The sequence below is a fragment of the Hyaena hyaena genome, unplaced genomic scaffold (assembly GCF_003009895.1).
Source record: "Hyaena hyaena isolate Hyena2069 unplaced genomic scaffold, ASM300989v1 scaffold_187, whole genome shotgun sequence".
Lineage (NCBI taxonomy): Eukaryota > Metazoa > Chordata > Mammalia > Carnivora > Hyaenidae > Hyaena > Hyaena hyaena.
Genome location: NW_024080820.1, coordinates 402334 through 417567, shown reverse-complemented (window position 1 = coordinate 417567; position 15234 = coordinate 402334). Strand labels below are relative to the sequence as shown.

At 37.2% G+C, this 15234-nt stretch overlaps 1 protein-coding gene across 5 annotated transcripts in view; it reads left to right on the top strand.

Annotated features, from left to right (window-relative positions):
• CORIN (corin, serine peptidase) overlaps window positions 1–15234 on the top strand; it is a 247819-nt gene that overhangs the window by 203049 nt on the left and 29536 nt on the right. The gene's annotated exons all lie outside the window — the stretch shown is intronic.

The following is a 15234-nucleotide window of genomic DNA, read 5'->3' as shown; positions in this document are numbered from 1 at the left end:
TGTTCTGATGAAGCCTCCCGCTACATGTAAATGCAGTCGTTGTGTTTTAACAACTTCTGAAAGGAAACGCTTTCAGTATTTGCAAAAGCATTAAGATGGTTTCCTCCAAGCAACCTGGATGGGGAAATTGTGAGGTTTTTCTACCAAGAGGTTATTGAAAATTTCTTTTTAAGCAACACAGATTTTTTAATAAGTTGAGAAATAGAACTTAACATTGACGGCATTTCAGTTTACCCTCAGTAGTAATTCAGGAAATGTAAATCAGGAAACAGTTCACCATTTTTGCTCCTTAGTAGAATGAAAAGACACAAACTCTGGCTTTGATACAAAAAGGCTGAAACCCATACTTTGAAAGTTGGATACTTGATGTTTTGTGGGGTTTTATTTTTTCAGTTCTGTTGGGGATGGAAAACAATAACGGAGGATCTTAGATGTATCTGTGAGTGTATGTTTTCACATATTTTTTGTTTGTTTGTTTCTACCACTGATGTATGTGAGATTTGGGGGGAAATGTTGAAATGATGGAAATAAAAGATGAAGGAATTTTAAAATCCTAGAATAAAAAATTAAGTAAATGTCATTTCCCAGGATTCCACTAAATGCACTTGAAACAATGTTTCAATAAAGAGCTATGAATTATGGGTCAGAAACTAGCAGCCCATTTTTGTTAGCTCAGTTTGAAGAATGACACAAATCCCAGTATCTTCAATCCATTTGTCCCATGTAAAGTCTTACATCTTTGGAAAATTGAGTAACTGATGCTAATATGTAAGAAAGAACTTTCAACATTGCAAGAATGGAAAAATTATAACCATCAAGATCCATTAAATTATATTTCATTTTCAGCACATCCTTACAGTGTCTAAATGAAATGGGATGTGACTATGACGAGAGATAAATGGTAAGCCTTTTGAATGAGCTTTATTTTCCTCTCACCAAAACACAGGTTATATCTTAATATGAAAACTTGATTACAGAATGATTGATAACTCTGTTCAGACTTCTGAGGAAAAGTTGCAATCGCAAAGGTTTTGCCAGCAGAAAAATTCTTCCAACAGGCCACCCTATTCTATTATAAATAGAAGGGATCTTGTTTTAAATATTCTCTTTGATATTTATTCTAATTTTTTTGTACATTGGATTTTTATTTTGATGAAATACACACAACATAGGTCACCATCTTCACCATTTTAAAGGGTAAATTCAGTGGCATTTAGTGTATTCACAATACTATGCAACCATCTCCATTATTTGGCTTCTTTCACTTAGCATCGTGTTTTCATGCCACTGTGGATCAGCATTTCATTGCTGTTTATGGCTGAAAAATATTACATTGCATGGATCCACCACATTTTTAAACCTGTACATCCAACGAGGCACATTTCAGTGGTTTTCACCTTTGGATATTGTATTCACATTGGCTTTTTAAATAAATTTCTTATGCTACTTCTTCATCTCCTTAAAATAGTGGGAAAATGTTATTTCAATCGACTAGATATTTAAAACCTAAAAAGACGCTTAGATTTTCTTTTAAGATACCTTTATTTCACAGAAAGGCTAGGAAAATCTGAGAGAGCAGTGTGGCTGGAAACCATAACCATTATTTGAGTGAGTTAATAGTGGATAAGTAGTGATAAGTCTTCTAAGGAAGTGAGTAAGAAGGGTACACTTTGTATTTTTGTACTTTCTGATTGCCTTCACGGGTACTCTTCAGTTTTCTTGGGAGGATCATGAATTGACAGAAATCTAGAGAGCCAGGCTAGGGCAGAAATGAAGACAATGGCAAGCTGAGGCTATTCATTCCTGCGGTAGGAATGGGCTACTTGGGAATCCACTGTCCCTGGAGATCAACAGCCATGCTGTGAATTACAGTTCTGCTGCAGATGCCTCAAACTCGAAGTAACCCTGCACCCTGAGTCATTTCCTCTAGATGCAAAGTCCCTACAGCAAGTTCTGTCTGGCCATGATTAGTCATTGATTTACACTCCAGTTGCCAGAAAGAGGGAAAACATTATAGCTGTCCTCCTTAAGCTTCTGGAGTGGAGTAGGTCTGTCTTTATACCTTCAAATGTGCTTTACACAAGAAAGTTGAAGTTTAAAACACAGCCCCAACTAGTTCGATTCAGTATCTCTTTCCTATTGTCTTTTGTTTTGTTTGTTTTTGAGTATCTGCTTATGGGCCTTGAACCGGAATAGGCATTGTGTGGAGGATGCAAAGGTGAAAACATCATCAAAGAGCTTATCATGTAGTGGGGAAGACACATGAGGAAACAGCCTAGAACATAAAGTCGTTGGAAAAAAATTCCAGACTTTTTGTCATCTGAGAATGACTCATGTACAGTATAACACATGGCATACCTACTAAAGGTATGTAAGAAAAATATTCAACTCTAATATTGTCTTGCTATTATAATATACACTTACTAAGTTATTTATTTAGTCATTCAGTAAACATTTATAGAGAATAGCATTGTAGTGTAGTGTCCCAAACTAATTAACTACATTAACTAATTAACTACATTAAATACAAACTAATTAACTACATTAACTCCAAATGGGGAGGAGGAAGGAGCTAGTTTATAAAAATGTAGGTCTAGACCAAATTACGTGTTTTGCGGGTCTTCTATTGAAATATTTTCATGATAGAGGCAGTTGATTAAAAAACACCTGCACTTGGAGTTCTTCAGACCCAAATTACACCTTCCATGTCTAATAGCACAAACACTTAGCTCTCAACTAAGTGCTTGCCCAACTGAGAAGATTGAGAGTTCTTTGCTAAATCTGCACAACTTTTAACTCACATCTGCAGATATCTTGAGTTCAGCCCAGTCTGGAAGTATGATGACTATTCGATTGGACAAGAATATAAATCAACCCGTAATTGTCACGACAGTACATTGACTTTGCTACCTACACATCCAGTATTAAAAACATACGGACATTTATTTCATCAACAATACAAATCAGAACTTAGACTGCCCTCTAATACTTGCCAAATGTTCAGTTGAGACATCTGTTATTTGAGAAAGTTGGTCTAAGAGAGAATGTGATTCTTTGCGTCTCTTGGCTTCATAAACTTTATATAAAACCAGATCATCTGGAAATAGGCTATTTTACTTTAACAAAAATTCCTTTATGGGATTAGTTGCAATTTGACTTTGTCCTAATGTTTTAGAGTTGGTCAATAGAAGCAATATGCTTCCAAGGAATATTTCTTTGTCTTGGGCAAAACTATAAAGATAGCCTCAACTGTATTAACTAACAGTCCCTGATATAAGGATTTACATCAAAATCTTTTTCCTAAAGTGTACTTCCAGGGAAAAGCTTCTAACTTCAGAATTCATTCATCATGTAAGGATGGTTTCGTATTGATTGACTTCCATGAAGCTCAGAGACAGACTAAATCCTCTGTGGTAGTAAATCTAGCCTAGGTTGCTGGTCCTGTACAAGTAAACCATAGAAAAGAAGCTTGAAACCCTATGGTCCTTTTTTAAAATACAATATAATTCATATACCATAAAATTCACTCTTTAAAAGTATACAATTCAGTCATTTTAATATATTCACACTATTGTGCAGTCATCACCACTGAGTCCTTAACATTGCTTCACTTGGAAAAGAAACTCCATGTCTCTTTTTTTTTTTTAATATATTTTTTTTAAATTTATTTCCAGGAGAGAGAGAGAGACAGCGTGAGCAGGGGAGGGTCAGAGAGAGAGGGAGATACAGACTCTGAAACAGGCTCCAGGCTCTGAGCTGGCAGTCAGCACAGAGCCCAACGCAGGGCTCAAACCAACGAACTGCGAGATCATGACCTAAGCGAAAGTTGGATGCTTAACCAACTAAGCCACCCAGGCGCCCCAAGAAACTCCATGTCTCTTAGCAGTCACTCCCTGTTTCTCCTCCCTAAACCCCTGACAAGCACGAATTTACTTTCTGCTTCTAGAGACTTGCCCATTGCGCACATTTCACAAAAACAGAATCATATAATATGTGCTTTTTTTGTCTGGTGTCTTTCACTTAGCATAATGTTTTCAAGGTTTGTCCATGTTTTATAATATGTATCAGTGCTTCATTCCTGTCTATGGCTGAATAATATTCCATTGTGTAGATATATCCACATTTTGATTACCCACTCATCAATTGATGGGGATATTTATTTCCATTTTTCTTTCTTGGCTCTTATGAGAATGGTGCTAAGAACATTAATGTACAAGTTTTGTGTGAGTGTATGTTTTCAGTTTCTCTTGGGTGTATACTCAGGACTAAAATTACTAAGTCAAATTTTTAATTTTTTGAAGAACTGCCAAACTGTCTTCCAAAAGGGCTGCACCACATTTTACTCTCACCGGCAATGCATGAGGGTTCCAACTTTTCCATATATTATGTCAACACTTGTTATTATTCATTTTTTATTATAGCCATTTTCTGACCACTTTTTGCTATAGACATTTTCTGGTTGTAATTGAGAATGTGCTGTAGGAAGGCAAAGGTAAGGGCAGGAAGACTAGTTAGGAGGCCATTGAAGTAATCCAGGTAAGACATTTGGGTGACTCAGATCAGAATGGTAGCAGAGAACATGGTGGTAAATGGTTTGATCCTGAATATATTTTATAAGGTGAAGTCAACATGATTCACTGACAGACTGGATGTTGATTGGAGATTGAGAAGAGTCAAGAAAGAGAAGAGTCAAGAATGACTGAAAGGTTTTGTTTTGTTTTGTTTTGTTTTGTTTTTTTGGCTAGAGCAACTGGAAAGACGGTGTTGTAGTAAATTGAGATGGGGAATATTGTAGATGCAGCAGATCTGGGGAGAAAGCTCAGTTCTCACATTTGGGCATGTGAAATGTGGGATGTCTATTAGACATGCAAATGAATGCTAGTCTGGAGTTTAAAGTTGTTGGGTTTTTTTAAGTTATACTACTTTTGCGAAAGAGAGTTAGAATGCAAATTGTGGAGGGGCAGAGAGAGAGAGCGAGAGAGAGGGAGATAGAGGATCTAAAGCAGGTTCTGTGCTGACAGCAGAAAGTCCAATGTGGAGCTCTAACTCATGAAGAGTTAGATTGTGAGATCACGATCTCTGCTGAAGTCTAATGCTTACCTGACTGATCCACCCAGGTGCGCCTCAAGTCTGGAGTTTATTAGAGAGGTTTGAACTGGAGATATATATTTGAAAGTCACCTGGATAGAGACAATATAAATTTATGGGACTGGTGACATAATCAAGAGAGCGAGTTTATGTATTTGTTTTCTAATTTTTCTTAATATTTATTTATTTTTGGTAGAGAGAGAGAAAGCTGGGGAGGGGCAGAGAGAGAGAGGGAGACACAAAATCCAAAGCAAGCTTCAGGCTTCGAGCTATAAGTACAGAGCCTGATGCAAGGCTCAAACTCATGAATAGCAAGATCGTGACCTGAGCTGAACTCAGATGCTTAACCAACTGAGTCACCCAGGTGCCCCAAGAGTGAGTTTAGAGAAGATAAGAAGACCAAGTGCTGAGCCCTAATATTAAAAGGGTAGAAGAAGAGAAGTAGTAAAGCCAAAGTAGATGAGAGAGGATGACCCAGGGGTAGGAGTATGTGATATCCTGGAAACCAAGAGAAGAAAGTGTATCAAGGCAGAAGCAATGGTCAGTTGTATTAAAAGTTGCTGAGCAGTCAAGTAAAATGAGGACTGAAAACTGACTTTTGGTTTCAGCAATGTTCATGTCATTGGCATGAGTAGTTTTAGTGGAGTGAGTGGAGCAAAGACATAAGATATAGTGAAAGGAGAGAAATGAAAGATAGTATAGAACTTTTTTGAGGGGTTTTGTTGTAAAGAGGAGCAAAGAAATGTGAGCAGTAGTTGGTGGGGGAATTAGGGTTAGGAAATGTTTGGTGCTTCCATTTCCTGGGAGGGACTCAGTATCCTGTGGATAAATTATTAATAAGCACCTACCTACCATAGTAGGAACATCATGTTCAATTGCTATTGAATGTTTGTATTCCTCCAAATTCATATGTTAATTCCTAATGTCCAATGTAATGGTATTAGGAGGTGGGGCTTTTGGGAAGTGATTAGGTCATGAGCGTGGAGCCCACATGAATGGAACTAGTGTCCTTGTGAAAGAAACCCCAGAGAGCTCCCTCACCTCTTCCACCATGTGGTGACATGGCAAAAAGATGGCCATCTACAAACAAGGAATTGGGCATTTACCAGACACCAAATCTGCCAAGAGCTTGATCTTGGATTTCTCAACTTCCAGAACTGTGGGAAATAAATTTCTGTTATTTATGAGCCACCCAGTCTATGGTAATTTGTTATAGAAGACTGAGTAGATTAAGGCAGAAATAAATACTTTCTATGGGAAAACCTTTCATTTCATATATTTTTTTAACCAAATAAGTTTGGACTATTTTCCCCAATTAGTGGACTCACCATAAACTTCATCTTTCTTTGACTTTGTATCCCTTTATATGCTCCTTCACTGTCAAGACCAACTTGTCCTTTATCCATGTTCCACGGGCACATTCTTTCCTGCTTCTGTAATTTTGTCCATAAATGTCCATACATTTCCTATCCAAATTCTCAGGGCCTCACTCAAGCACCATGAGTTCCGTGAAGACTTTCTCATCTGCATGAGCTTTTTTCTCTCTATACTTGTGCATAAGGATTGGCATTACACAATTTCCCTCTTTAATTCTACAGTGCCATACACCATCTTTATTTATTTTTTATTCTTTATCTTTAATTTCCCAGAAAGTTGATACAAAATAGTAATGGCTCATCTTAATTGTGTGCCAGGCTGCTCCAAGTCCTTGATATGTATTCACTCCATTTGTCCACATAAAATCTTGCAACAGACTTAGCATTATTATTTCTACTTTATGTATGAGGAAACTGAGGCTTAGGTCATGGAACTTTGCTAGGTCACAGAAAACTATGGTGCCAGGATGCAAGTCCAAGCAAAGGCAAAGGGCATCTTAGGGAGTAGATTCCCTATAGCACCCAACTCTTCGATAAACATGACCTGATTGATGGGACCAACCAACTTCTTAAACATAAATCCCTTTTAGTATCGTTTTACATAAGATGTTTGTGGCAAGTCTTAGTACCATACTACCTAATGATCTTTATCATTGGGGCATTTTTTTAAAAGTTTATTTATTTTTAGAGAGAGAGAGCAAGTGTGAATCGGGAGGAGCAGAGAGAGAGAGGGAGAGAGAAAATCCCAAGCAGGCTCTATGCTGTCAGCATGGAGCCCAGTGAAGGACTGAATCTCATGAATCTGAGCCAAAATCAAGAGTCAGCCACTTAACTGACTGAGCCATCTAGGATGTGGGATTTTTAAGTAGATAATGGTGAGGAGGTGCAGCAGTGGGGAAAATTCATCATGCATGCAAGACAACAATGTAAGTGTTTTTCAATTTTTGAAAAGCCACTTATAGTAATAAGTAGATAGTAGGCACATTCTGAATAGAAGTTAGCTGAAGCAAATCCATAAAGAGTTCTTTTCTTTCACACAGCAGTTTCACAGTTTTTCTGGCAGACACAGATCTTGGGCACAGGGAATTAAATCCTACACATTCCAAGAAGCTGGTTAAGTGACTGCCTGGGTGAGAAGAGAGAATCAGATAGTCCAGTGTGTGAATGTATAGTTCCCTGAAACATGCTATTTTGGGGTGAGGTTGAAGAATGATTTCCTGCAAAAGTATTGTATCCTAAAGGAAGTAAAAGTGTTTTTTAAGTTCCTCCATGAGACTACTGGGTATGAGGCTTTAATAAACAAAGCAAGGTAAGGCTATCAGTTGTCCTGAAAGCATTTCTTTATGATCGCTATCAGCAGGCTCTGCCAAAAAATTAGATATTTGTTAGCAAACTGAATCTCAAACTGTGTGACTTGAGTTAATGAATATTTTATGACATTAGAAGGAAACTTCTCAGTGGTATAGAGAAATTCACCCTTATTAATTCGAATGGAACTATGTGGGATTCTGAATCAGATTGTGTTTTACCCTCCTACATTCCATTTTGTAGTGAAAAGTTTGAAAAATAAACTCATATCGCGATTTTTAAAATCAAAGATGGTTCTCTAGAATTATGTACTGTTAAGACTCAGCTTTTAGCCAAAAATACCAGGGCTGATGTGAGCCAGAAGATTCTAGAATGGAAAGAATGAATCTCCATAATGTCTCTGGGTGACTTGGATTTCCCAGTTGTCATAATAAATATAACATTGCCATTGGACATAAATATGAGTGAGTTCTGGGAAGTTAAGAATGTGATTTACAGCAATCCTTCAGTAATTGACCAAAGAGGCCTGTGTTCTTTCTGTTAGAAGTCCTCATATGGCAGCTTACTCATTTTGGAACTTTTACCAGAAGACTCCTGGTGACAACCAACTTTAGATCTGTTATTTTTTTCATATTGCCTTCCAAACTTACTGCAGTTTGGCTGATTTTTACCTCAAAGACAGGACTGACAGTCAGCAATGACATTATCTGCATGGCAAATCCACTGGTCTTTTCTTATTATTTATACAGTTTGGGCTCAAAATCCAGTTCTTACTCTGGCCTGTAAGACACTGGCCCCTCCCTCCCTCTCTTTTCTTGCATTCTCCACTTGTCCAGTGAACTTTAGACACAATGACCTTAGTACTGATGTTCAAACTGCAAACTCATTTCCTCCTTAGGGGCTTTGCCTCATTGTTCTTCCTGCTTGGAATGCTGATCTCTAGACCTTTACTTGATCACCTCCATCTCATCATTCATGTCTTAGCTCGTACATCAAACACTTAGAAAGGCCTTCCTTAGAAACCCTAGTTGAAGCAGCTTTCACTCACACCAAGTCACTCTCTGCTTATTTTGCTTTCTTCAAAGCACAGAATCAGAAATTATTTTTTACCATATTTGTTATTTGTTTGTCACTAAAACAGTAGCCCCTTGAGGAAGAGACTCTGTCTAAATACGACACCCTTGTGTTATCTCCATTTCCATTCCACCTTATTAACCCCCAAGTCATCAGTTTTAGCCTTTGTACATCTGACTGCACCATTTGTTTAAATTCTTCCAGGATAATGTTCCTTCTGAGATTCAGCTCACCTTACAGCAATATCAGCTTGAACACTCACTGATTAACCCAGTGTTTCATTTATAAACATAAGTCAAATCCAATTTCTACCCAATTTTTTTACCCTTCTACAAACTAACAAAGGAACATTTAGAATCTTGACTCTGAGGCATAGTCATCTTTTAACTGAAATTTTTCAATTAAAGTCACTTGTAGCAGACATTTATGATGTTGCTCCCTGTATCCCTTCCTTTTGGGGACTTGCTTCACTCCTCATTCTATCCTTGGGATCCAAATGGGAGCTGCCATCTTTGTACACGAGCCTTTGTACATGGTGGAGGGGGAGGTACCTAATCCAAGCTGAACCAATCAAAGGACTTAACTTTCTGATCACAGTGATTGGATTTGGGATACTTAAAGTTCTTCAACAAGATATGTTTTAGGTTGAGCTGGAAGAAGAGACTTCTTTCCTTTTCGGTCACAAAGATGAATGGATCTGAATTTAGAAGGGCAGGCAGCCTGTCCTCTGGTTTGTGGAAAAGTCACATGGGGACAATAAAGCCACCCTCATGTCACCTCCTGCTCCTTCTCACAGAAGGATGTGGAGATGAGAGGTCGAGGGTCCTGAGGGCTCTTGGTTCTCTGCCACCAGCTTATCTTAGTGCCACATCTCTTTAGTGATTGATTATATTTCTAGCTTTTTCATATTCAGATATTCCAGTGGTATTTTAGGGACTAAAATCCTGAGGTTTTGTTTTGTCTGTGTAAAACTAGTAACTGAATGGAATTAATATGTATATTTAAATCCCTGAAGTTTTAATCATTTTATCTTATATCTAGAGGCATGGTCTGTCTTAATTGAATAAAAGGGTCTTTTCTATACTTCTATAATTTTCAAGAGGAGGAAGAAATGGGCACTTGACAAAAGACTTCTGTTAGAAAAATTAATTCTACTCTGGTTCACAGTCTTTCTGAAGTAGTGGAATAAAAAAAAATGGCATATTATAGTTGAAACTGGTAATCTCTACTTTTATACTGATCAACTGAAAAGTGAAGACAAAGAGGAAACGCTTTCTTTGAAACTAAACTCAAGTTGTTCTCAATAAAATGTTGAATCTGTTTCTTAAAAATAATTTAAAATTTTTTTCCAAAAGGTTTTCTACAAGTTATCAGAAAGAAATGGAATTTTCTGAGCATAAAATAGCCCAAAGGACCAAAGGAAAGAGTTGTGTGTAGATTCTTTTTTTAAAAAGTAATTTATTTACTTTTTTAATGTTTATTTATATTTGAGAGAGAAAGTGAGAGAGAGACAATGCATGAGGCAGAGAGGGGCAGAAAGAGATGGAAACAAACTCTGCAGCAGGTTCCAGGCTCCGAGCTGTCAGCACAGAGCTCGACGCAGGACTCGAACTCACAAGCTGTGAGATCATGACCTGAGCTGAAGTCGAATGCTTAATCAGCTAAGCCACTCAAGTGCCCCAGACTAGTGTAGATTCTGAAAGATACTTTTGCTTAAAAGTATACTTACCACTTGACACCATATACTCTGTGTGCTTCATAAGATTGAATTTAAAAAAATGATCAAATGACATTTTAATTAAAAATTTTTATGATTGGTTACTTTTTTCACTTTTAATGACATGTTTATTTGAAACAATACTTTTTAAAGCTAACTTTATTTTATTTTACTATTTTTTTTTAATTTGAGAGAGAGTGTGCACGTGTGCAAGAACAAGAAAGGGGCAGAGGGAGAGAGAAAGAATCTGAGCCACCCAGGCACCCCATATTAATTTTATTTTCTAATTTATGTTAGAATAATGTATATTTAATAGTTATATTTTCTAAACTTATACTTTACTTCATGTTATAACTTTAGAATTTCAGATGAATGTGGATTAAATACCTAGTTTCATTGATGTTTAAATTTTATGAAATACCAATAGTGTGATTTAATTTAAATTCATAACATTCTCCTATCTTTGTGTTGAGATAGTTTTTGTCACTTACACCCATAGGTCATTGCCTCATACAGTTCTTATGCTCTACCTCTGAGACAGATAAATGAGTAAAATTATATGTTTTCAGTTAGGATTTCAACAAAAATATTTTTAGAAATACTAAGTTAACTGGAAAAATTAACTCGGACTTAATGGTATCCTTTAAACATTTCTACCAGTAGGAGTCTTTCCTGTATAAAGTATAAGCTGAGCTAACTAACCAGACAAATGACTCTATAGAAGTACTCATTCCTGCTTTGCTTTAAGCCCATTTTGCCTTTCTGTCAAAATTTCCAGGTCATCCTTCTACTTGACAAAATAATGTAACTAGTTTTTTAATAATGTGTCTAGTCTCTAGGAACCAAACAGAGATACTATGACAGGGTTCAAGAAAATATCTGGATGTTTAGTGGAAATATTCCAAGTTCTGAACAAGGTATTTAGAGTAGCAAATAACATATTTTGTCTACTGCATGAGGCATTTATATTTCAAGACCAACTGTTAGTATTGAAGTTGAAAACTCAGATTATTGTACCTCGGCAGTACCCATGACAGAACAGACTTTGTCCTGCTACTTAAATGTATCACATTTCTAGGTAATTCCTCCCCTGTTCTCTTGCTGCCAAAAAGTGAAGAAGCCCTTGGTTTCTGGGAATTTGTGCTGACCTGCACTTCTCAAGTAAGCAAGCCCAGCATAAGGATGGCATGCGAACTAAGCGCCTATTACTGAACACTGAATGTCTTGAGCGTGGGAAGGCGGATCAAACTATCTAGAGATCTGGTTGCTCACCAAAGCCTTGAAATGTACCAGTGTGTCATTCCTTTCAGAATGTCAGGATGTTTTAGAATTCCGGAGAAGTTCTATCTTCTCATTTGGGGAGCAGAGGAAGAATGATACATTTTTTAAAATATGTATGTCTTATGGCCACACAATTAGGAAGCAAATTTGGAAATCCTTGTGCTTTTCTGCACAGTACTGCCTCTAGACCCAGAGCAGAGGGGCCTTGCCCTGGGCGCCATGACTGAGAACAGTGGTTCCCCAACAAGCTTAACTTTGCCCCGCAAGGGGCATTTGGAAATGTCTGGAAGACCCTTTTAATGATCAGTCCAGGGGTGGCTACTTGCATCTAGTAGGTAGAAGCCAGGGATGATGCTAAACATCCTAAAGAGCACAGGACAGCTCCGCACAGTGAATAATCATCTGGTATAAAAATGTCGATAGTGCCAAGGATAAGAAATCCTGATTTAGAGGGACCGCTCTGGCCTTCCTCCCCAGCCATGCCTCACCCCATGGGGCAAGGAGTTAGGCCCACCCGGAGCCTGGTCTGCTATCTAAAGCATGTTTTAAAAGTGTGGTCCCAGACCAGCAGCGGCAGCATCATCACCTGGGATCTGGTTAGAAAGGTAGCCTTTGTGGCGCCATCTCAGACTTAGTGAATCAGGGAACCTGTTTTTTTGTAACAGCTCCTCCAGGTGATGCTGATGAATGCCAAGTTTTGATAAGCACTGTTCCAAGGAGTCCAAAATCCCTTATTTTGAACCTAAAAGTTACGTTTGTCAAGATGGGAAGATAGAAACAGGTGAACATAGAGGAAGAGAAGGAAAAATAAAATAAGGTAAAAACAGAGAGGGAAGCAACCATAAGAGACTCTTAACTGTAGAGAACAAACGGGGGGCTGCTGGAGGGGAGGGGAGTGAGGGGCTGGGCTAAATGGGGGATGGACATTACGGAGGGCACTCATTGTGATGAGCACTGGGTGTCATATGTGAGTGATGAATCACTAGATTCTACTCCTGAAACTAATACTACCTATATGTTCACTAACTTGAATTTAAATAAAATCTTGGAATTTTTTTTCTTAAAACAGAAAAGATAGGAAGATAAAAGACATGTTCTTTAACAACTTGTTAATTTGATTTATAACATCTAAATATGTAGACCTATCTTATGTGGGCGTCCATTTGTACCCTTACTCTCAAATATTTGGGATGGGTCTATATCTGTGTATTAGTTTCTTTAGACTTTCAGGCTATCAAATGAGGGCACTGGATTAGATTGTTCCTTAATTTCCTTCTCTGTATATGAGTTCATGGCTGCTGTAGAAACATTCAGGTCTGATTATATTCCCTGCACTTTCTTAGGATACAGTGACTTTAATGCCTAATTACTAGTAAAATGGTTTTTGCTCTTTTGCTCCCCACCCAACAGAATTTCTTTAACTTGATAAAATATGGAAAAAGGTAAGTCAAATGCACTACCAATTGTCAAACAAAATGTGAGCAGCTAGGTTCCAGATACCTTTTAATGGCATGATTTACATTTTATGCATAGTTATAAAAATGAAAAAGTACTTACATATATATTCTTGATGAGTATGTAAATTGGCATTAGTCTTTGGGGGAAAAATTCATACCATTAATAAAAAATTTCAATTTTAATTTGATACTTTTATTTCTAGGAAATTATTTTTATTTTAGGAAACTGTGCATGTAGACAAAGGTAAAAGTTAAAAATGTTAACTGCTATTTTTTGTTATAACAAAAATTGGAAACAACCTACATCTGGGTTAATAGTGGGTTGGGTAAGTAAATGTATGTACATCCATATAATGGTAAAACTCTGCAGCTATAAAAAGGACACAGCACGTGCTGTTAATGAAGTGGGACCACGTAGTGTTCAAAGTATTAGGTTGGTACTCTGGCATCAGACCACAGGGCTTCAAATCCCAATTCTGCCGACTATTCACTGTGTGAGCTTGGGCAAGGTACTTACTCTCTTTTTACCTGAAAATTTTCATCTCCAAAATAGGGAATAACAATGCCTACTTTCCAACACGATTGAGAGGAGTAAATAAGATAAGATAGTGCAGTTGACAAATGTTAACTATTTTTCTGGAAAGCCTTCCAAGGTAAATCACTAAATAAAAATACCATCAATACAACACAGAACAAGGTAGATGGACTAAAAAATCCATGTCTATATATACATACCGAGATTGTTTCTATACATCTGGGATGGGAAGAATATTTTTTCATTGTATAATTTGTATTACTTTTTCTATGTATAAGTATTATTTTTACAGTTTTTAAATTATTTAAAGAAAAAAATTAAAAAATTGAAATCACACAATGCTCAGATTCTGTTATGATGGCAGAAATAGAACCCCATGAGCTCCTAGATATTTTTTTAATGAGGCACAGAATCGCATTTCTGGGGCTGAAAGATTTATTTTTGTGCATGAAAAGCATTCTAGTGTTTAAGAATTTCATGGAAAACTAATTTTTATAATGACATTCCCCTCTTCTTGATGATGAATTTCTTATATTTTCCACTTGATCTAAGTGAGAGATTCAGACTAAATTGCCTTTCTTGTTGGAGGTTAATGAATGAAATGCAGAAACCTCCCATGGGCCTTGCTCTGTGGAGACCTTTTTCAGGGTAACTGAAGGTGGCTTGCAGGTTGAAACACTGAAGTGTCCTTTGCAATGATTTTTCTATCCACCATCAGTGCAAATGCTATGCTGAATAGACCTCCCGGTGCAAGTCCCTTTTGCCCTATAAATACCTGCCTAAAGAATGACTCAATTAAACAACAAATCTGATCCTTATCTTCCTTTGGTTTTTGGCCAGTAAAATGCCAGGATTTAGGAGGCTCCCAAGTTCTACCGCAGAACACGTAATTCTCAGGATGCAGGTATCAGGAGAAATACTATCAGTGGTATTTGTGACCTCTGTCTGACATTGAAAGTTTCCCTCTCGCTATGCTTCCACATATGCAACTTCTGAGATGAACAGAAAGCCAGACTCTCATTTTGGTCAAGGAACAGGAAAACCCTCATTCTGTAGTAAGTTTTGTGAACATTTCAATGACCTCACAGTTCATTCAAGTTTCTAACTAAATTTAAATCTAGTGGAACTCTTCTTAAAGTGCGGTTAGGTTACATGCTCTTTGTTTTAGCATCCAATGGTTGGAATCCATTCATTATTAAAGGCTCTGTTTGGTTTTTTTCCTTTGGCTTTTATTCTGTCATCAAGTATTCTCTGTAGAGGGTTTTCCTCTTTTTAAAAGTAACAGGATTTGATGAAGGTTTTGTTCCATTTGTTTTCTATGATGAGATTAATGAAATCTCATAAAGTTAAAATTAAAAAATAAGTTTTGAATAATAATCAGCTGCAATGTTCATTTCT